Source organism: Balearica regulorum, chromosome 1 (genome assembly GCF_011004875.1).
Source record: "Balearica regulorum gibbericeps isolate bBalReg1 chromosome 1, bBalReg1.pri, whole genome shotgun sequence".
Taxonomy (NCBI): Eukaryota; Metazoa; Chordata; class Aves; order Gruiformes; family Gruidae; genus Balearica; species Balearica regulorum.
Genome location: NC_046184.1, coordinates 101,125,464 through 101,147,820, shown reverse-complemented (window position 1 = coordinate 101,147,820; position 22,357 = coordinate 101,125,464). Strand labels below are relative to the sequence as shown.

The following is a 22,357-nucleotide window of genomic DNA, read 5'->3' as shown; positions in this document are numbered from 1 at the left end:
AAGAAGAATTGGTAAGAATAGAAAAGTACAGCTACCAAGAAGGCTTTGGCTCCGTTACATCAGCTTCCTGAAAAAGAAATGCCATACAGATAAAAAAGCTATTGTAGCAGAATACTTTTCTGACTGAATTAATAGTGAATGCTCTTAAAAGCATCTTTCGTTATTAACCCAAATCAGTTACTAATACATGGGGACAGCTAAGTGAGGAGTCACCAAAAGTGCATTGCAAAAGGTAACCTATTGTCAGAAGGACTTAAGGAACGCTCTTCTTAGGTGGCATTTGTAAACTGCCTGGTATGAGCTGCTGCTTTTGTGAAACAATAATCATATATTTGTGATATCTTAATCAGTTGCCGTTAAAATGAAGGTGATGTCAAATGTTAGCTGTTGCCATTTCAGTAGTAAAATACGATTGAATAAATTGAGAGGAAATGAGTCAGTCTTTGTTTAAATACCCATTAGAGTGTGATGCACAAAGCCTTGTCATGAAGGAAGATGTTCCCTCTACTCTAGTTTCCTTTATGAGTCTCCCAGCTTCTCTAAAATAAGCATGAAGGGTGTTTTTAGTTGCCATGGAAGTCATGTCATGGTAAGACAAGAGGTAGACTCTTCTGGTAGAGTAATTTTAAAGGAGGTGTCAGGGATATCGTGTTCTTCCAGTACAAAAAATAGAATGTGTTGTTATCAAGATGTGGTAAAAAAATATATAGTTTTTATAGAACCATTTAACTGAAGCTTTTGGATTACACTGAAGCTATAGGTCTCAAGGCTACTGTTTTCATAAGCTTCATCTGACTGTTTAGGATAAGGACATGGTTCCTTGTTTTTCTGCCTTATCAGATTTGGGAAGCTTACAAAAACTCCTCAGCAGAGTTTAGACTACTCAACAAGTTGTACTCTATGTGGACCAAACCTTACCTTATTTGGGATACAGAAGTGCTATCTAATCCTATGTTTGTATAAGTAGTACTGTATCTCTATCATTCAACCAGTAGGAGCAGCTGCTGTGAGAGAAGGATGGGAAGGCCAAAAAAAGAAGGGAGGGCTTACAGCTCACGAAGGTGGAGGTGGGGGGCACTGTTGGCTTAGGGATAACTGATACATCAGCTGCCCTGCGTACTACTTCCTTACTGTCAGTAGCAAGTCTATCTGTGGATAAGATCACGCATATAAGAAAAGCTGAGCTGCCTAGACAGCATGTCCTTCTTTGAGACATTCTTACCTTATGGAAAAAATTGCAAATATGGGAATAGCCATTGACCGCTTGTTCGACCACGCTGTTTTTATATTGACTTTTGAACTGACAAATCTTAGAAGAAGAAATAACTAGACTGGCTTAATATTGCTACAGAATCTCATGATCATTCAGGACTTGCTAATTAACAAAGTGCAGAAAATGGAAGCAAGTAGAGCAAGTGTAAGCATGCTTCTGTTCAACTGCAAAAAAGGACAGATTATATCCCCCAGATCTGCCTCCAGGAAACATACTATTTTATAAAAATATTGTGAGAGTGGGTGGAAGACATGCATGTATGCCATCTATCAGGTAAATGCAGTTTGACACAGGCATGTATATAAACATCTAGGGGTACTAAAGGTAAGCAGTGATAGAATTTGTCATGTTACAGGGTCTTGTACCAAACAAGTTGAGGGCATTTTGTATTTTGGAATTTGATGAAGATGTCACTTCTCTTTCTTTTTTTTCCCTCTTTTTGAGGGTGGATTTTATCTATACTATGGCTCATATAAGCACCCTGGCTCTTAAATCCTGCAGAAATGTTACCTCTAGTGCAGTTTCATGTTACGGTTTATCTGGTATGTGGCCCCTGCTGAAAGGGATCCCCTTGCCTTTGTTAGTTTTTATACCTTTCCTCCCCAAATGTTTTGTCTTGTAATTGAACAATTAAAATATAGCTGGTTTAATTTGCTGATTAGGTGGAAATCTGTCCCTCTTTTCAGGGTTGATTTTCCGCCATATCTGCTAAGGGAACCCGTTCCCCTGATGCCACAGAGGGAAGTAGTGGCAGCATTTGCTCTTTGGGGAAATCTTGTCCCTTCACATCATCTTTGTCCAGCTAACTTGGTGCCTGGCTTATCTGTTTTGGAACTGTGGCACCAGTATTATGCCCTTAGTTCTGTGGGGATTATTTTTTTTTTTTTTTAAATTGACACAAGTGTGGGTTGCTGCTGAACAGGGAGGATATCATTTTTCCATGCCCATCCAATATTCCTGTTATTTGTGCTGCCACCTGCCCATCACCAAGCTTCCGCTAGATTGATTCTTGCTGCCACTTGGTAGGCAAATGCAGTGGTAAGGTCAAGTGTACAGACATCAGGAGAGGATGGAAAGTCAAGAACTTTGTGTAATAACCCCTGTTTACTTCAGTTTATAACAGTGCTGTTTCTGGTCTGCTTGAGGTTCTCTCTAAAGAAGCAATCTGATATTAGTAAAGTATCTTTGAAATGAATAAATGTTTTGCCTGATTGCTTCCAGATCTGGTTTGATTTTTGTAGTTTTGCTTTTTCTATGGACAGCAGTAGGAAGCCTGGAGTTCACAGTCAGTCATCTTTTTGGGGCTGTGGTTTGATTAGGAAAGAATATCAGAAAAGTAAAGAGAGGATGAGAATGTGGAGGGGTTATGATTATTATTATTATTAGAGGTTTTTTTACTTCTTACCATGGGTCTAGTATAGCCCTGAAATCTGATGTATGTTAAAGTAAAATAAAAAAAAAATCTGAGCAATTACCTATTTTTGGTAGCGTGGCAACATTTCTGGAGACATTTTCTGAAATATTCCCACTGGACTTACACAATTAAGGGAAGTAAGTAGTTTAAGATAGAATACATAATCTACATAGTGACTTCTAGAATAGAAAGCCTCTAAGTAGACAGGTGATTGCTGTGCAAATTACAGGAGAAAGACGACTGTATGAAAGCTATTTATACAATATACATATTCCCTGTCTGAAAGCTAAGTGAGCATATGCCTGGAAGCTGCACTAACAGAATAAACAAATGAGATTTCTTTTTAAAATAATACAGCTGCTGCCTCCAGTCAGTGTCATGACGAATGACTTCTCTTTTGTGATCTGTATGTTGGATTAATACAGTATGTTTTATCTGGGTTGCTTTATAAACTATTTCTCAATGACTGGTTCAAGTGTGGTATATGACTATACTCTGCTTGTTGCCCCAAATATTAAGGGATAGCTACACTCTAAAGTGTCTTTTCTTCAGAAGCTGTGCTTAACACCTTGTTCTCCAGTTTGCATGTGATAAAATGATTCAGGACCAGTCTACTGAGGGAGTGGTTTGACTCTTCTGTCAGTCAATACCATCACGATAAATATTGGTGGTCTAGTATTTGGTATTTTCTATCCATATACTTGAAATGTTCTGCTGTGTAAAGCTACTTTTTCATCTGTCTTTTGGTTGAGAATTGTCAGAAGTTGGTTGTTGAAACTATTAGGCTTAAGCCAGAAGAAAGATTTTATACAAATTGAAGCTTTTATTGCAGGAGTTAATTTTTAACTTTATTTCTTAAGTAGTGGCGTGTCTTTGCTTCCACTTCCCTGATGAAATTTCTAATCTTTTGGTTGATTTTGGCCAATTTGACAGAAAGGCAGATATATTTAGAAATTTTTCTGCAATTCCATGAAACTGAGCCACAGGAGAGGGATCATAGGAATGCTCTGAGAAGACAGTAAGATGGACTCATGTAACAGGCATTGAATAGTTAACATCTATCCTTAAAAATGTCCCAAACACAAGAGCAGCTTTGGTCAAACATAATATATGAAAACTTAGCAGACAAGCTGGTGTTCACAGAAGACATGTTTAAGATGGTCAAAACGCACGGTTTTGGCAGAATGAATGTAATTTTAACATGTTAGTGTGTGTGTGTGTTTTCTAAATACATGAGAATACTCAGAAACAGCCAGAAGTCTTTGTAGGCATTAATATGTTTGCTTTGCCAGCTGTAGGAGCTTAAATGCTGTCCAGCATCACCAGACTCTTGTGATTGCAGTTCTCTTCAGGTATGTGTGAGATTTTTGGGTGGCAAAGGTTCCCCTTGCAAAGAAACAAGTGTGGAGGCAAACAAATTGTAAGAGAAGGCAGCAGAATCTTTGGATTCAACTCTTCTACTCTTACCCAAAGTTATGTTAATAATGGTCTCAAATATTTTGCATTTCTATAATTAGTGCATTAGAAGTATTCCAGTGCTGTCTGCTTTATATGCAACACTGTCAGTATTCAAAGTGTTTTATAAATTTAGTTAATACTCAGAGACACTCCTGGTGAACAAAACAGATCGAATTTTTATCTTCAATTACTTAAATTGCTCTGTAAGCTCTTCCATCTTTTTTTTTTTTTTTTTTCCGCTTCTACTCAGTATCTATAATCTGAAATACATTCAGTCTAGCTTGTAAAGTTGATGTAATAGGTACAGGTTCTGTAATTCTCTCCAGTGGAATTCCCCCATTTAAAAAAGGAAAAAAACCCCCACAACCCACCACCACAATTACTTTCGAAAACATAGTTCTTTATCACAAGCTTGTTTTCTATGATTAAGAAACATTTCTACCAATTTTATTTCATGGTGCTTCTGAGGTTACCTTACAGGTAGCATAATAGGTTATAAATATGTTGCCAATGTGAGACAGAAACCTCTTTATAAACCACAATGACTGCTATGACAATGGCTGCGCTGGCAATCTGTGGAGACTTATTTGCTTGTCAGTTTATAAGCATGCATTTTTGAATAATTTGCATAGTCTAATTGTGCCTTTGGACTTTCAAATAAAATTAACCTTGCACAGGCTCATTAAAATACATACCCTTAAAAATGGATGTACCTTCTAGTCCTATTTGAAAAAGGAAGAAAAGTGTTTTAAGTTATGGAATGGATTTAAAAATTTTGATTTTGGGTACCTTTTTTGTTCAGATGAAGAAAAGATCTGTTCTCAAATTAGAATAGTCAAGTAATGGAAAGAGCATTATCAAGTAGGAAGGTTACATTATGGATTTGCTGTTACTTTCTGCACTCTGGAAATAGTGTGCTATAGGTAGACACTTATGTTGTCAGAATATGTAAATCAGGAAGGAGACTGGTTAATTGTCGATGAGGGACAACTTAAGATCCTTATGCTTTAAAAATCTTATTGAATTAACTTAAAACAATTATTAATAATTTATTGTGATATTGACACATAAATCTCTACATTTTGCAGTCTCATGTTTTATTACAAATGCTATTGGCAAACGTTTGCAGTATATACATCATAGATAAAAATCCACAAAGGAATATATAAATTACGTGTAGGTAGTTGATGTGCAGTATTGAGGGGAGGAGGTGGTCTGGTGGACAAAAAAAAGATGCTTGAGAAAAGTGCAGTCTGCAGTTATGAATTATTTCATATAAATAGTGCCTATGGCATGGATATTTAAAGAGGGTGAAAAGCCGAATATATTACGAGAGCTAATATTAACTGCTGTTAGTGAGCTATTGGAGCATGCTCAAGCAGTTCAAAGAGGAGGGGAGCAAACTCGGAAGCTTGTCTCAGATATACCCTAATGCTTTTTCTTTAGCTAACCAAGTTCAAGCCACTTCATCTTTTGAAGAATTAATGTGTGTTGATTTTCATTGTAAGTAACGCTAAAGAATTTTTCGGAAAATGGTGACTTTTGAACGGTTTGCATCAAGCAGCCAAGCCGTATGTTGGACTTGAGAGATGTGGTGGGTGCTCATCTGGGAGCTCGCCCCCCAGATGGCGCTGGCTGTTCTGATGCTCTCCTGCTGCTGTCCGAGCAGGAATCACTGTGTTGGGAATTCTGATAGGGCTCTATAGAAAATGTATGCCTTTCAGGTTACTACTGCAAACCAGATGTTTTTGATAAGATTTTGATAAATGTGTTTGGATCCATTGAGAATAAGATTTAACATGAAAATAAATAAAAAGTACCTGGGGGACTAATTCTATTTTATTTATATTCCTTAGCTCAGATAGAGTTATTTTTAAAAATTTTTGTTCTGTTCCTTTTTTCTAGCTTTCTTAATAAGAGCATTGAACAACTTATCCCCATGATGAAATTATATGAAATGTTTTCTGCCCTTTTTTTGAATCTAAAACCTTCAGCAATGCATACAGCACAACTGAATTTTCAAAGGAAAACTCTTTGAAGTCCTTTTTTCTTTTTTCTTTCTTTGTGTTTCTGTCTCCCCCTTTCTCCATCTCTCCCCCCTCCTTCTCTCTGTCTGTCAAGTTCAAGAGCAGCTCAGATGCCATGAATTAAGTGAAGCACAAAAGGGGAAAAGGAGACCCTTTTGAAGAACAAAGGCCTCCCATTAGGCTGCCGTGTTCTTTCTCTGACCAAAATTGCTCCCTACATGGTTTTTATTGCTGTCCACATGCTTGGCACATAAGGTAAATACAGTAGGACCCTCGTTACCTCACACTCTCTCTTCCTCTTCCCTCTTCAATAAATGTTTTGTCTCTTTGATGTCCGTAGTAATTCTTATACTGATTGTTCCCACCCTCATAAAAGCCCCAGGGGTAGTCATGGCGGTGGATAGCATTAGATACTGTGTAAATGCTTCCAGAAAAGAAGACAAACTGCAGCCAAAGAATTTATTTCAGGTGGAAGAGAATGGGAAGGAAATACAGATGTTTTCTTTTCTTTTCAACATGTTGCCTCTGTGCCCCAGCCACACTTAAATATCTTGGGGAAGTTCATAATTTCTTCCTGTTTGTTTCAAAAACAAACAAGGAAGTAGGGCCAAATGAGAGTTATGAGGAAATATGTGCCACAAGACTTTAAAGATACAGAACTCTTAAGCTTTCTTGTTTATTTATTTTTCTTTATGTTTTGGACCACAATCTGTTCCAGAGTTCTGGTGAAAAGTACCAGCTAAGGTTCAGACCTAGATACATTTAAAATGTGAACTTTGTAGTGCACATCTCTTAAAGAAATCAGTGGGGCCCTTCTTACTGAAGAGAAGTTTAAAAATAGTGCTGAAATGTATGTATGCATACATATACAAAAACTGAGACTGGTGTAAAACACTGTATCTTAAATCTAAAATTGCAACTAAACTTTTTAGTACTTATATGAGAAACTTGCTAATAATTTAAAAGGCATCTTTTGCTGGCTTGACTTCTATGGCAGAGTCTTGAAAGATGAAAATAATTTATGTGGGATAGCATAACTCATGCCTAAGTTGTCTGGAAATTGTAAAGTATACAAGTATTTCTTAGAATTTGGAATTTATGTTCTCCCAACTTCTTCTTTCTAAATAAATGATTTTCAAGGATATCTGTTTGGTTTGGTATTTGTGTTTGCTTTCATCTTCTAGTTCTGCATTTTCACTGACATGAAGTATTTTTATTAGCTCGTGTAACACAATTAAATGTGTAATCGTTAACAGAAAATGTGCCACTATATTTTTGGCATAGCTTCTTAATGCTACCATCTCACCTCCTGGACTGTATGCTTTTATGAGTGTATACTGTTACGAACATAGTAATTTCAGAGAAAGTGTCAGTAAGGCTACTGAAAGAAATAACAATAACTCTTATCAGTCTATTTTGTAGATTGCGAAGCAAGGAAAGTCCACCTTGACTTTTCACGTCAAGTTTGATGTTCTCCCCACCCCCTCGTTGATCGTGTTGCATAAGAAATTTTACAATAAAGCTTATTGATTGTAATCAGTCAAACTTTTCTTCACTCTGTACATAAGCAAGGTTTTACACACCCCCTTTCCTGCAAAGGAATTAAACTCACCTCCCCATCTACTTGTAATTGGCCTGTTTAGCTTCCTGCTGTGTGGGGAGGGAGGCGATACTGGCATTTAATGAACTTTCAGTATATAATTGGCTTATTTTGATACATTTTATGCAAGAATGCAAGTGGAATCTAACTTAGGTGTTCTGATAGAATACTGTCTTGGTAGCAGTAGTACATCATCTTGTGGTAGATGTGGATGCTGTGATTAATGGCAGTGGCTACAGCTGCCTGAGTATGGAAGATGAACCTTTGTTCTGTCTTCCCCCTCCCCCTTACCGTGCACCATTTGTCACGTAGCCTCTCCTGTTGTCATTTAACCTATGTCCTTTTACTCCATCATGGAGCTGTACCTATAGTCATCTTCCCTAGCCTCACAAATCTGAGCCAAACCCTGCCTCCCCATCTGCATGCAGGGATGTTCTGCTCACTGATGAGAGTGATCTTTGGCTGACACCGGGAGCAGATCTTCACTCTGGTTCTGAGCAGCAAATGCAGGTCTTGGCTGTGCCAGGATGGTCGCAGCAGCTGCTGAAAGTAGAACAGTGGGTGAGGAAATGCAGCTGCCGCATCTACAGTTTGGCTACAGCAACTGTTGATTAGCGTTAACTACCGATCACTGGCATGGAGATGCTTTTGTTGGGAATTGTGCTGTGTACTGAGTGTAATGCATGTACCACTGCTGACAAGTCTGTGAACCTCTGGACTAAAAGGCTCCATGTTGGGTAAAATAAGAGAAAGAGCTTCTGAGGTAGGTGGGGCTGTATTATGCAGTTTTGTAACATGATTTTAATACTAGTTGGAATTTCTATAAAGATGAAAAGGAACTTATATTTTAAAACACTTTACCAACACTATAAACAGTGAGTGGCAGCTTCTTAGTATTCCTTCCAACACTAATAGGAGAATGATTTTCCCAGGAACATTTTGTTGACAACTTTTGGTTTTAAATTCCATCAGGTTATATTCTTCCTCATCTTTTTTTCTTTAAGAACATGTAATGTACACCCAGAAGAGACCAGTGTGAATTTCCAATTGTATGTTTGCACAAAACAGACTTGGGGTCTGAATTTTGACTTTTGGTAATTTCTGTCGAAAGACCAGTGACATAGTAGAAGTAAAGACTTGGCAGCTTCCATTAAAGACTTCTTGAAATAAGTAATGAAAGAACATACTAGCAAGAGGCTTTGTTTTAATTACTCGAAACTATGTTTTCTTCCTTACATAGAAATTACAAATTTTCAACAATAGTACCTAGTGCCTTGAGGCAGAGCCTCGCAGTGGAAAAAAACTTATATTGCTACTCTTGAAATAAGATGAACATTTCTAAGAAGTGATGATGTCTTCAGAACGATTTTGCACCACCATATTGGCACTTGCAAACACAGATTTCAATTGAGATCCATGCTGTAGCTTCAAAAATTAGTGAATATGACATGCAGAGATATGAATCTTTAAATCAGCTGAAATACACTTAGATGTGCTCTTGTGAAGGCTTGTGGGCACGGGACTAGTGGAACTGCGGGTTTCCAGATAAAAATTTAGATTGCTTTATGAGTTTTAACACTAGAGTCCAAGCCTGTGGTGCATTAGAGATCCTGTTGCTCCTGCTTTTAGATGTGTCCTCTGCTAGCTCTGTTATCATTTGCCTCTGAGGCGGTATGGCTGAAACGTATCCTACAAGAGAGAAGAATCCTATTCAGTTAGAGCAGCAAGATGATCTTGCCCTCCTCATGACAACACAGTCCCTCAAACTGATTGAGAAATGTAGAGGTGGAGGAGGGAAAGGGTCAACTGTTCAAATTGCAGCCCCCTTCCTGAGCCAATGGTGAGGTCACAGGGTGCATAAGCAGATGGTTAGGCTGTCACCAAATGCCTCTCTAGCCTCCATGCCATTTTTTTGACCTAAACTCCCATGACTTTCAGGAAGAGACTTTCAAAAGAGGCTTTTGGGTTTCAAGTTTTTTTAATTTGAGCACAGCTCTTCTGAAGATTGTCACTTTGCTGCTACATTTTCAAGTTCTAGGCATTCTTGTATGCCTGTGATACCTTGAATGCTCCGTAGTATGAGTGCCAAGCCATTGTATGCGACTGAGCTCTATAAATTGAATATTTGCTACTTTAATCAAAGAGTTTTCTATATCTAAAACTTTGTCCTGTAGTGTGATGATAGAATTTATTTCTTTTGCACTGACACTGCCAGAAGTTTCTCAGGTTTGTCTTCATTTTGAACTCTCAGTCATTCAGGAGAGGCTTGCTTATCAGAACTCTGAAATGCTAGGTTTGTTGTTCTAGTCATTGAGATTCTCACAGGGTTGGTCCCGGATAAAGTGGTCCATTATATAATCTGCTCCTTCCCAAAGGGCTAATATTTCTTATTAGATTCCTAGTAGAGCTTTGAAGCTGTATAACTACTCTCATCGTGATCACACAAAATGTAAAATGTATTGAGTTTACACAAATACAATTTTCTGCTTTTTTTATTCTTTGGTTTGCAGACGTGCAAACCATGCACTTTGAACTGTTGCTAGCATTCTGAGTTCTCTGCCACTGGAATGGGCTCTTTTTTCACTAGCTTGCTTTAGGTTATAATATGGATTCTTTTTATGTTTAACTTCTTTGTTTCTTGCATTTCACATTTTTTTCAGGCAGCAGCATAAACCAGCAACTTTTGCAAAAAGATTCCGTTGCACATTGGATTTTGAACACTAAGAAAAACTTTCGACATTTATTACCATTCTGCTGTGTGTTTAAATCAATCTCTTATCAGGGTTGTGAAGAGGAGGTTTTGTGTACTGATGCTTGACGTTTTCCTTTCTAAGGGCAAAACAAAATGTTAAATTAATTAGAAATTGGTGTAGCAAAATCTGTTCAAGTACATTCAGTAGAGAGTCCTCTTTAGTGGGTAAATTATTCAGGCTGTAGTGGTTTAGGAAAGGACTGTCTGCTTTGCCATGACAGTGGGGCCTGTCCTGACTGGGTGTTAGAAAAGAGAAGACGGGTCTTCACATACAAACAAATTGCCTTATGATAACCACTTACTCTGAAGGGCATACAGTAACTGTCTATGTAAAAGAACAGTCAACAGCTTTTTGACTGTAATCTGGTTTTATAAAGGACAAAGCTAATCTGAATTATTTTGTACAGCTGCAAGCACATAGCTATTTAAACCAGCTTATTGACACACTCCAACTTGTGGCACTGGAGACTTTTTTTGGCATACTACCCCTTGGATTAGAACAAAAGAATCATTGTGTTTTCCATGTGTTTCTGTTTCTAGAGTCATCAGGAATGTGAAGACAGGTTCACCACCTTGACTGGGCATTGGGAATGCTGGCTTCTGCCTCCAGCTCTGTTGTGGGTTTTTTGCTGGTTTTTTTTTTTTTTCTTTTGGTTTGGTGCTGGGTGTTTTTTGTTGTTGTTTTTGGTTTGGTATTGTGTCTTCTTCTACCCCCCCCCCCCCATGTGACCTTGGTCAAGCTATTTCATTATAGCATCCCTCCCATCTTTTCTCACACACACACACACGCCCAACATTTTTATTGTTTGAGATAGTCAGTAGCAACCAGTTCTGGAGCTTTTGGACATAATTGATAAAATTAGTCTTAATTTATTCTTGTCAGTTTGGGTTCTTTTGTCTCTAGTCACGTGACTATCTGATCTCAACAGTACTTGGCCATGTTTTTCAGGTCTTCTAAAAATTACAGCAATGCACAATCAGCCATCCCAATTCAGATTACTGGTGTCAGATCCAGGGAGCTATTCTGAGGATTGCATATGTTGTTTTAAAGTGAAACATAGAGTTGTTGTTTCTTCCAAAAAAACCCCACCCCAACCTAATCCACAAACCAAACAAAAAAAAAAAAAAACACCCCAAACCCCACAAAACCAAACAACATAAACAAACCCCCCTGCTATACCAAAAAACTCCAACAACTCTAATTCTTCATCTTTGATGTTTATTTTCCTTATCAATTCTCACTAACACAGTCTAGGTTATTCTTACTCATTGCAACCTATTTGATTTTGCCATCCTTCCTGTTTTTTCATGCTGCACATCTGAATGTAGAGATTTTTAAAGGCTTGTCTTGCATTCAGAACTATTTCTAGCTGATTGTTCTGGGACTGGAGTCAAGCCACAGGTGTCTGGTTTAGGTCATTGACACTGCAGCTGCAGTACCTGAGAAGCCTCATGATCTTTCCCCACAATATAGAATCACAGAACGGTTTGGGTTGGAAGGGACCTTAAAGATCATCTAGTTCCAACCCCCCTGCCATGGGCAGGGACACCCTCCACTAGACCACGTTGCCCAAAGCCCCATCCAACCTGGCCTTGAACACTTCCAGGCAGGGGGCATCCACAGCCTCTCTGGGCAACCTGTTCCAGTGCCTCACCACCCTCACAGGAAACAATTTCTTCCTAATATCTAATCTAAAGCTACCCTCCTTCAGCTTAAAGCCATTACCCCTTGTTCTATCACTCCCTGCCTTTGTAAACAGTCCCTCCCCAGCTTTCCTGTAGGCCCCTTCAGGTACTGGAAGGCCGCAATTAGATCTCCCCAGAACCTTCTCTTCTCCAGGCTGAACAACCCCAACTCTCTCAGCCTGTCCTCATAGTTATGTCATGTTGAAGTCATTGTCAGTAATGTCATGTTGAAGTAACTATTGGTATTCTTGGTGAGGTCTAGAGAGTTGGATAGATGACTTCTGCACTTTGGAGCTGCTGTGTGGAGTTCACTGTCTAGGATTAAGCACTGTGATCCCCAGTTCTTGTTTCTGGCCATAGTGCCCGCATTTGAAGAGAGTAGTCCTGCAGTATGAAATTTTACATTAAAGCCTCATGGATATCTTCCATGTCCATACTTGGACAGCTTAATTAACAGAACTAGTTACCCTTCCAGATAGTTCTAAATTTCCCAATATGCATTAACATACGGTTTAAGAACGTAAAAAGAAAATGAAGCTGTCATGTCTGTGGTTGCTTATCAGCTGTTAAGTTTAAATGCTCAGCTCTCCATGGGAGTTACAGACATGGCCCAAACAGTTCTCTTCCTCAGAAGGCATAATTTTCTCAGCTGAGAGAACACAGGTTTCCTAAATAGAGAATCACTGCTGACAATCCACTTAAAAAATTACAGTTAGTGAGCAAAAACCCCTGTCTTTTGGCTTACCAGCACACACTGAACACTGGTGTGATCCTAGGCAACTGAAAAGTAGCATTCACGGTTGTGCTTGCTGTTAGGAGAAGCATGTACACTTTCTTCTTGCAGCCCTTTTTTAGAGGCCAGTCTGCTTTTTCTTTCACTCGTCTCGTAGTCAGAGTACAGCTTGCTTTGTCTTCCTTTGGAAAATTGCTGTGCGGGTTTGTTCTGCGAACGCAGGCTGGGAGTCTCGGGAGGAGAGAGAGGCTTGCAGTTCTAATCTCTCCTTGCCTTGCCTCTGGTCAGGCAGCCGATTGTTTTTCTGGTTTTGTTCCTCCGGGTGGCATCTGTCTTCAGGAAAAATTTCCCTACAGCAAAGTGCAGACTGCTGCACTGTGGCTGTCTCAGTATTGCTGTTTCTGACTGCTCCACTGAATTAATTATGTGAGCAGTTATGATGTAGGTGCTTGAAATATTTGTGGCTGTTCAAAATGGAAGGGTTACTCTTAAATCTGTTTTTCTCTTCCTCTGCAGCCTTTTTTTTGTTTTTTAATTTATTCCTTTTTACTTTTTCCTGAATAATAAGATTTCATATTTCAAATGCATAATTTTTTTTTTTTGGTGCCACTTGGGATGCCTTACCTATTAATGTCTTTTGTGATCATATTGTCAATATTAGAGGTGGTTCACATACCTACACAGCATTTCACTCCTGTCTCTTAAGCTTTACCTCACCTTAACTTTCTAGTTGTATATTCTTGTTTAATACTAAACTATTTCTTGTTGTTCAACATGTTATATTTTAACTCTGTGTAATTGACTCAATATTACTTGAAGGTTTCTCTTAAATTCCTGTTTTAAAGGAATTTACAGTGTTCTTCAAAAGATTGGGTTAAAATTACTTGATGTACAAAATTAAAAATAAGTGAACAATGTGGCTGTACACTGCCAGATGTTGCAAGATCAGCATGAACCTGACAAAGCCTAGAAGGGATTCTGCTCTCGCTAGGTAAAGACTTGAACAAATACATGGGACTTGCAGTGTTCCCCCAAAGGCCAAAAGAAATGAATTCTCTCAAATCAGAATGTGATTTCTCTGGAAAAGTTTGTTCCACTGAGAACACCTTCTCAGCATCTCCTGGGACTTGAACCATAAAGGTCTTTGGTTCAAAGCAAGCTGGAGTTTGCACAGGGCAAGGGTAGAGAAATAATTAATCTAGTGAAAACCGCAGAGCTCAGTTATCTTGTGTTTCATGGAGAAAATGTGCATGTGTGGTTGTATTCTGTGCCAAGTTATCTTATTGTTTTCTGTTGAAATATTCTGGTGTTGATGAGTGGAGAGCTTTAAATGTTCATTTTTGTTGTTGTTGTTTCATTTTTAAGTAATTAAGGTTTTCTGGGCTGGGGTAGTTGTTTATGCCATTCATACCTGTAAAACTGAAGTTCTTAATATAAAAATTAACTCATGTAATGGTAAACAGTTTTCTAAATACAAAACAAATGTGTATTATACAGTGTTTGTATTGCTTTGCCTACAGTAAGCTACCAATATGCCTCTGCTGCTTAACAGTTTTACTAGTTGGTGTCAGAGTAAAGTTAGTAGAACTTGCAGGTAGTCAGAACCTATTAGGTATTAAACAAAACAGTAGCATCACTTTTATGCTCCTTTTTTGTTCATAGGGAAACCACAGCTAAAGGCACAAGTTAAAAGTGTGCTTGATACAAATGGGCAAAATTCTACTAAAATACCAGAAGCATTTCTTAATGTTTATTGGTGTGTAAAATATACAGTATAATGTATTGTAGTCTGCTTTCACAGGTAACAACTGTATCTTTTTAGGTGAAAATTGAACACAACTGAACTGTTGTGCAGCAGATACTGGGACAGCTTTACCTACACCACTCCTGCTAAATTTGTGTAAGCTGTACCAAAATCTAGATTTAGTGGAAATTTTGTGTGCTGAAGTTTCCAATATTGTTTCTTTAGATGTGTTTTGAGCTTTTTTGATGTGCGTAGGTTCCAAGTGCCAGTGCTGCTTTAAATTTAAAATTATTTGGTTTTGCATTTCAGCATGTGCTATTTAAAAAGGTATATTGCTCCAAATAAGGGAAGGGAACTATCTTACTCCATTTGACAGAATTTCTTGAAAAGGAACCTGTAAAAATGCTGCTTACGTAAATTTCCCCCTCTTCATAGGCAATGTGGGAAAGTAGGGAGGAATGGAAGTTGGAACTTGAAAATAGGTATTTCCGTATAACTAATAAAATTACTCTTCAGGTCACTAGGGCTGCGGAGTCAGCTGTTGTGTCCAATGGCTTTTGATTAAATTGGAGTGCAACATTTTCTTTTCCCCTTTGTGTGAATCTGGTTGTTTGAGGCATGCCCTCTTAGAGCATGTACTGTTTCAGCCCTTATTTCAAGCATTTCTATTCTTTGTACCTGCTTTGAGCCGTAAGAATTTTTTTCTTATACCTTGACCTTGGTGTACCATGCATTTGTGAAGCTAATAAGGTAGATTTAAGAGAATGGCCTGTGCCTCAAGTTGAGAGTGAGAGGCTATGAAATAAAAACACAGCATATTATAGGGAGAGAACAGAAAGATATTTAAAAAGAGGGTAAATATGCCTTTACGTAGTTTCTGGGTTGCAGGGAAGAAGATGATGTACCGACAAAAGGTCCTATTTCTTTTTGGGGGGGAATATATTTTTGTTGTTTGTTAGTCTGTTTATAATCTCATTTAGACTTTATACTAAAAACCTATGAGCTTTATTAAACCTCATAGGTTGGCAAGATTTTTTGGGCAGGAGGATTTTAAGCCTGGTTTCCAAAGAACATTGAGATTACTGGAGTACACTGACTGTTAATCCCACCTCATAATCTTTTTCCATCCGCTGTCCAGTTGGTCCCGTTTGTCAGGGCCATGGAAGTCTCAAGGAGACTAGGTTCTTAGACATTCCCCAGTAGATGGTCAAGTAGAAGAAACTGCTACCATTCTCATGAAAGGAAATAATTCATTAAGAATGACACTCATCAGTTATTGGAAAATTAATGCAGAGAAGAGACCTTTATAAACACACTTATTGCAGAAGTTCAGTAAATCAGAGAAACTCATCCTTTATCTATCATCTGTATATATAAAATGCCCTTAAGGTAGTCAAGTCTTTTGTATGGTGAACTCTACTGTTACTTTTAACCTCTATCAATTCTTTAATCATTTTCATGGGAGACTGTACAAATGATCATACTAGTAGAACTGAGGGAGTAGAGCAGAGGTGGAAACAGATGCAGGGGCATAGAATTTGATTCAGAAGACATGGTTGCCAAAAGAAATGCTTGCCAAAAAGATGGCTTCTCTGCCACATGGATTCTTGTTCTGAGGTGACGTAGATTTTAAGCTTTTCTGGAAATTAGGACATGCAGAACAGCTTTTTTGTAGGTGGAGTCCCTGATATATCGAAAGGGGCAAACTCTTGCTTTAATCATAATCCAGTTAAATAAACCTCAAAATACAGCAATTGCAAGATACAAACACTTCAGAGAAGAACCTTTGCTAGTTTCATTGCCCATTGAATTACATTGTCATAGCCTGTGTTTTAAGAACATTTCTATCTTACATCCTTTCAAAGGGAAAAAAATTTTGGACAGCTTTTTACCAAAATTTGAAAGTAGTATTTATGCACCATATTTTCTTCAAAGGTTTTCTGAGAAAGTAGATAGTATGTAAATAGATTGAGAGCTTAAGGAAAACTCTTGAAGTTGAGCAGTGCTGCACCAACTTTTTTCTGTTAATTTCCTCTATTAAAATATTGCACATATTAGGTTCTAGTTCAACCCAAAATAAATGTGTTTATAGTATGGTGGGCTCTATCTTGTTCTTCACTACTATGGTAGGTAGTAGAACCGTCCTAGAAAAAAAAGAAAATTTTATGGATGTATTTTCATTCTCTGTTTCTGGTAAGAGAGTTCATAGAACTCAGCCTGTGTTATTTTGCAGTCAGAGCAGTATATCAACTAATTTTTAACATGCTTATCTATCAGCTGTTGATAATAAAATCTAACTAGTAATTCTAAGAGATTACTGTTGCTTCAGCTGCCTTAAGTCAGTATTGACAAAACATGTCTTGATACTGTGGCTTTCTCTTGACATTGTTTGATGTGCTGGATTTTGCACATTGTCTTGTAATTGAAGGAAGCTGAAAACATGAGTGCAAGGGTGTTAGGCAGCGTAAGACTTTTGGGTGGTCACAGTCCAGCGCTTTACTTAAGAAGAAAGCTAATGTTATGGTCTACAATCACTAATGTAGTAGAGAAGGTAGCAGTTGGCTACCAATAGCAGTAATGGTGACTCGAGTGACTCCTACGTATGTATATCTGATTATAACTTTTTTTTTTTTTAGGCACTTTAACAGTATAACCACACACTGCTGTTTCTGAAAGAGAAGCGTATATACTGAATTTATGGTTCCAAGCATAGCTAAGCCAACATAACAGCTCTCTGAAGCTGGAATGGAACTGCCCTTACTCCATACCTTCAGCCTCATCATCTTGCCTTTACTCATCTTCCCTTAGAAAGTCTTATACCATTCTGGCAAGTTATATGCCCTTCTGGAAGCCAGCGCAACATAGTCAGTAATGATGGGAAATCCCAGTGGAGAGTGTGGCCTCCTTTTAACATTAGTAAACCATCACATTGCTGTACCCTGTCTCTTTATTCTCATGCTGTTATGACACAAACTGTTTTTAAGTTTCATGCCACTAGAAGCATAGACCATTTCTCCTCTCTCTCCCACTCCTTCATGATTCAGCCTCTGTCCTTGTGTCTGTTTTCAGTCTTTGACTTCCACACATAGCTGATTTAATGTGAAAGAAAATAATTTTCTTTTAGCTTTTCCAGTACCTGAAGGGGGCCTGCAAGAGAGCTGGAGAGGGACTGTTTACAAGAGCATGTAGTGATAGGACGTGGGGTGGTGGCCTTAAGCTGAAAGTAGATTTAGATTAGATATTAGGAAGAAATTGTTTCCTCTGAGAGTGGTGAGGCACTGGAACAGGTTGCCCAGAGAGGTTGTGGATGCCTGTAAGTGTTCAAGGCCAGGTTGGCTGGGGCTTTGGTCAACCTGGTCTAGTGGAGGATGTCCCTGCCCTTGGGTCTTTAAGATCCCTTCCAGCCCAAACCATTCTGTGATTATATCAAGTTAATTTCCTTCTCTATTGCCAAGTCAAATTGTCTCTCCCTCTGGTTAGGTGAGTACTAGGGTGAGGGAAGAGGCAGAGCCCTCTTGTTGTGACTGGGGAAAGGAAAGAAAATGAGGTCTTTCTGTTTCAGTGGTGGACACTCCTTAGATTGAATTGGTTATAAAATCTAAATATTGTGAGGCTGTGGTTTAAACAATTTAAACTAAACTAGATTGATTCTGTTCAGTCCCACTCTTAGTGGCCTTTGCTTCATTGCACTTGAGACTCTGTAACCATGCAGGTTGAGGAGCTGGGCTGCTGAAATTGTTTTTCAGAAGAGTTCATTTTCTGCTGCCCAATTCTCTGAGCCTGTTAATCTCGCCAACTGTGGGGTTAGTTGAGTGCTGGTATGACCCCGTAGGAGGTAAAGCCAGGGAAAAAAGAGGTTGGCCTATAATTTTGTCAACTTTGGTTGTTTTCATTATCACATTAATAAAATGTATCAACTTCTTCTATATCATATAAATTATGTAGATGAGATAATTGACATACATAATGCTAACAAGGGGGAGATGTTATATGGGTTAGAGTAAGACAAATTTCTTCAGTGCTGAGGAAGATTGAGTTACAGTGAGAATCATCAGGAGTTTGTGAAAAATATGAATCAACAAAGGAGATAAAGAAGGCTCAAATGGGTAGATGGTACTTGACTGGGGCTTCTGGGAGTCAATATGAGATCTTGTTCTTGGTATGTTCCTGGCAATCATGTTCCCATGGTGATAGGAAAGCACTCAGTTATCTGCCTCTTGTGCTGGACTTGTATTGGACAGATGGAAATCAAAATACAGATCTTATACTTCTTGCATAATTAACATTTGCATCTCACTGCTGTGAGATGTAACTGAGGCCAAAAGATTAACAGGATCAGGAAAGAAAAGGGATTATTCATTTACAGTACATTATGTTAGGTTAAATGAAAGCTTTGTAAAGCCTTTGTAAAGAATTGAAAAACCATTATACATCAGGGAACAAATAAAGTGCTAACCAAAGGGGATTAGGAAGAAACTTCTCTGGTAAGTAGGCTATTCCATGGGTGTCCACTGTGAGGTTTCTTGTACCTAGTATTAATCATAGTCAGGCAAGTTTTAGGTTAGGTGATTCATCTCTTAGCAACAATTCTTATGACTACTTAAACAGATGCTGTCTGTTGATTTGAACAGAAATGTGTAGCTGGAAAGACTGCTTAGGGAAGCGAAGTTTAAATTTAGTTATGCACGAGATCTCTTTCCAGAAGAGAGAGCCTCTGGAAAAAGGATAGGGTCTACCATAATCAAAGCATAACCAGAAACCTAACAAAGAAATAGCAAGGACAATTATTTGCAGCGGGGGTGTATGGTGAAAATTTTAAGTGAGGAGGAGCATTTGGAATGTCAAATCTATGCTGGGGAGGTCTGTGGTATTAACGTTACCAATTAGATAATTTTAATAGCTAACATAGTAGGTGCATGATTCAGTACTGAACATATCTCTGATTTCAAGTGCAAGAATATAATAAAAACCTACTAGTAAAAACTGGTATTAAAACCAAATAAGGTGAGCTCAGCAGCAATAAAAAGGGCCCTTCATATGTTTATGTAATTAGGCAGTACAAAAACCTAAGAAATTAATTATTAATTTCACTGTTAATTTAATAGTCAAACTGATGATTCATTGCGCTGGTAGGATAGATTAGCTGTAAGCTGAAGTAATGCTGTAAGATTCCCAACCTGCATGGTGAAGTAAAATTTGAAAAAGGAATTGTGAGGAATGCTGTTTGAAGGGTCTTTCTCATCCTGGGGTCTACCTCTTGAGTATTGCAGCCAAATAATCTCTGAGAGAACAGATCTCTGTGAGATGCACAAATGCTGATGGCTGATATTTTAAAAATAATATAAAAATGAGGGAACTAAAAGAATAAACTCGGTGATGACGACATCTAAATTGTACCTCTGCTACCGAATATCTACTTTCCATCAACAAAAGCTGCTTGACAGATAAGTAACTCCCCATATTCTGCTATTTGAAAGGATGCTATAGATTAAAAAAAACAAACCAACAAAAACCCACAAACAAACAAAACCCAAAAAAGTATATTGAAAAATAAATGTAGTAAATACTTTACATGGCTTCCCTGCTCCTGATGAGGCAAAGAGGTGTCCAAATGGGGGTCTGGTTTCACTACCTTTCTGCTAGCTTGGGAGACCAGGAGTCCCAGCTACAGCTTCATCAGTTTGCTCACTGTACTCTGCTTCTGAAATAGCAGCCTGTGTTTTCTCTCCAAGATGGTTATGTCCTGGTTAGGAAATAAGGCAGTAGCATGATTTGGGAAGCATTGTCTGATGTAGCCATGTGGAATCACAATATCTACCTCTCAAGCTATTGGAATACAATTACACAAGGAATTGTTTGGAACAATACCCTAATCTATTTTTCCTGGTGGTGTTCATCAAGAAGATAAAGCTGAAGCAATGCCAATAAATGCATCCATTGCAAAATTTACATATAAAACTTGTTTTATCATTATGATTGTATGATGAAGGATGAATACTTCTGCAGATAGGATTTCATGAGGGCAAAGTGAACCACTATAGCAGCTTGCTGTTGAAAGCAGGAGCACCTTTTCCCCTGCTCCCCAACCGCTGCCTGCTTCTCTCTTAGCAACTTTTTGTGCTAGTTAAACACCCCTGGGACCTGATAAAGCAGTGCCAAAACCCCACATCAACCCCCAAAAAAGAGGAATCAGTGAGATTCCCCCCCCCCTTCCCCTCACCTGTGGTGGGGGCCAGCTGTTAGGTTGACTGACCAGCCCATGGAGCTGTAGTTCAGAGGCATTTTTTGAAATGTGCAAGCCTAAAAACGGAGAAAAAATGCCCTTCTCAAAGTAAACAGGAATGGGGAGGGACAGGAATGCTTGAGATTGTATGAGTTGGATTTCTAAAATCTGCAGGGCAGGGTGAGGCAGCTTGCATTTAGTAATTCACAATGACTAGAAAGGAATCTCTCTAATTTTTTGATGTTACGTATTTGTTGCTGTTGGTAAATCTTAAGAGGCCAAGAAAGCTGCAGAACGGGGGTGGAAAAATGAGTGAGTCAATAATGTGAAAAAATGGGGCAGGTTTATTTCAAAAACTAGAGGCCAGCTGCACCTACTTGAGTGACTAGATAATTTTATTTGCTGATAGACAGTTTTTGGTCAATAAAAATAATCTAATGTCAATTTATATAATTTTCTTGGGTAGGAGAGAAAGTCTTCACATGAATTTGCTGTAAGCTTTTTCAGTTCTTGTTGAGATTAAAGCTTCGTTTTGTAATTGTATTGATAAAATGCACTCTTTTATAATGTATCTGATTTAGAATGGCTTGCTTCATTGATTACCAAATTAAAGTGATACAAAATCAATAGTAACACATACTAAAAGGATTAAGGACAGGATAACTGAAAAATCTCAGTATAGTTGTTAATGGAAAGTCAAAATCTACTAGCTGTGTCTTTTTCTTCAGCAAGTACTCTTCTGTATGTGCCAGTGATCAAGAAGAAATATGGAAGTTGTGTTGGTAAAGCTTTCCGAGGATGCAAAGATTGGTGGAGTTGCAACTATCACATCAGTTAATACAAAGGGATCTAAGATTCACCAGTTTCTCTGGGAAATGCACCATGTATTTTAATTTAGCCAAATACAGTATCTGCTAAACATCTAGCAAAAGAGATGTAGATTCCGCTTTTGGAAGAGGAGTCTATGCTTTGAAACACATGGACTCTAAAAATGAATTGAATTGTGATAAATTATAATCTGTACCTATGATAACAATTGCAATACTTGAATTATAAATATAGTTGAGACTAACCTTATGGTGCTACTAGGAAATTTGTAACATCAGAACAGTTGCTAACAAAGCCAAAGATGTTTCTGAGAAGAGTCATGATGGATTCAGAGTCTGAAAAGCCTGTCAAACTGATTTTAAAATTCAGAATCTTTGGTGAAACTGAGTTGTACCAAGTGAACAGTGACTTGCTCACAGTACATTAGGGGACTTTTGTTTAACGAAGCCTCTAACCAGCTGAAGGTGCGTAACATAAGTTGCTGGAAACTGATCCTAGGTGATTTCAGTCTTAAAGCATGCATTATTCTTATAAAAAAGGGACTTCAAGTTAACAGTTAAAGCTAAGAAAATGGTATAGCTCCATCTCTTGGAATGTGTTTATTCAAATACAGTGTTTT

The 22,357-nt window shown here is 38.2% G+C and overlaps 1 protein-coding gene across 7 annotated transcripts in view; it reads left to right on the top strand.

The window, feature by feature from the left end:
* The window catches only part of POU2F1 (POU class 2 homeobox 1), a 115,887-nt gene that overhangs the window by 23,165 nt on the left and 70,365 nt on the right, over positions 1-22,357 (top strand). Inside the window, exon 1 of one of the 7 annotated variants that reach the window (XM_075768680.1) lies at positions 14,822-14,843. The exons of the other annotated variants lie outside the window; for them this stretch is intronic. The gene's annotated coding sequence lies outside the window, so the exon portion shown is untranslated. Of the gene's footprint in view, positions 1-14,821; positions 14,844-22,357 lie in introns of those variants that run through there. 7 annotated transcript variants of the gene reach the window in all.